The sequence below is a fragment of the Habropoda laboriosa genome, unplaced genomic scaffold, assembly GCF_001263275.1.
Source record: "Habropoda laboriosa isolate 0110345459 unplaced genomic scaffold, ASM126327v1 scaffold786, whole genome shotgun sequence".
NCBI classification, from domain to species: domain Eukaryota; kingdom Metazoa; phylum Arthropoda; class Insecta; order Hymenoptera; family Apidae; genus Habropoda; species Habropoda laboriosa.
Window position 1 is genome coordinate 497,268 of NW_017100969.1, and position 1,885 is coordinate 499,152.

Genomic DNA, 1,885 nt, shown 5'->3' on the forward strand with positions numbered 1-1,885 from the left:
ACCATCTAAAAAGATCCAATAATTTGATTTAAATTAAATTAATATACTACGTATGATTAATTTAAATTAGTGTAATGAATAAAAATAAAAATAGAGAGAAATTCACAGTGCTACTTAATATGAATAATATTTGTTACATGGCAGCAAGAAAAAGATGTAATAGAATAAATAAAGATAAACGAGTAAAATATGTCACGAATATGCAAAATATAGCTATAAATGCTAATGTGTCAAGATATTTACATTTTAGTACGAGTGCATGTTTATTTCATTGTATGTATAAAGATACTAGAAAAAAATAAATAAATAAAAAAAAGTACAAATTATCGATAAATCAATTGATATTAATTAAAAGAAATATTTTACGAAAAATTTAATTTGAGAAATCAAAATATACATATATACATGGTTAAAATTAATAAATTCACCGTGACAGAAAATACTGAGTGTCTCTAAATTAATATAACTCGAAAGGTAATTTTACACGGAGGAATAAATCGAAAATATCGATAAAGCGTAAAAGACATTTTCAAATAAATCATAAGACAACAATCATAACAATCATAAGATAAGAAAAATTTTTTATATGTAATACATATACAGCGTGTCTTATTTTAACCTATTATTGCAAATATTTCGAAAAGTACGCTGGGTAGAAGAAAAATGCTTTTAGGGGGTTACAAGAGATCGAGGGATACATCGTAAGATGCGACAGGATGTTACTAATTGTAAGTGGAAGTCAGGCGAAGGTCACTTACGTTTTTTTAAATGGAATTATATAAGTATTTCATAATCGATATAAATCGTCAATCCCTAAAGAAAAATATTAGTTTGCTTATGTGAAAAAACTATTAGGTTAAGAGATATCTGAATTTTAATATTGCAAAGTAGTACCAATTCACTTACTTCCACCTACATTTTCAGAAATGATACGTAGCGTTTTAATTTAAAAAAATTATAAAGTGTAACGAGTCGAATTCAACCATATCATCTCAGGCGTGACTTTATTCAAAAAATTTATGAAATAAGACAACGAAAATAATGACTGATGTATTTCAACGTATTTTATACTAAAGATCGAGAAAACTTGATGGTCTTACTTCATATATTCTTCAATAAAGTCACACGTGAAATGGTCTGGTTGAATTCGTGTCATTACACTTTACCATTCTGCGGAAGAGCATACCACGTGTGATTTCAGAAGACGTACACACCCCGTCCATAACTTATGGAACACCTACTAACTTGAGCTTTCCGTTTAAATTAACACCGTTAAACACCCGTGTTATTAAATCAAATGATTATTTACAGATTACTTGCATCGAATATAGTTTTCTAACGTTACAATATATTGAAAATTGTACATACAATGTTTTAAATTTTCTCGCCAATGGTACGCTCCTCGTTTCGCGATGACGACATAATTTTGGCAGTCTTGCGATGAGTTTTTTTTAAGTTTTTTCCTGGCTTTCTCTCCAGGACCGCTGCAAATGTTTCCACAGATCTTTTTGTGGCGTTGAACAGTATTTCCGAATACTTCTTCTGTCTAATTCATCCCACAATTTCTAGTGTTAAACCTCATTATAAATATTTCAGTTTTCTTTTTGTATTAATTATGATAAAATACCAGCCATATCAATAAAAATATATTCCTTAAATATATTGTTACCAATAGAACGGTTCATATCGAAATAAGTAACTAAATCTGTAAAATGGTAAGTTGTCCCATGATTCATGGACGTGCAAGTATGTAAGTGCAAGTAGGTGTACTATTTGATATCTCCTAAACTAATGGTTTTTTTACATAAATGGGTTAATACTTTTTTATACAGAATGATGAGTTGCGTCTATTAATACATTAAAAATATATGCTTCCATATAAAAA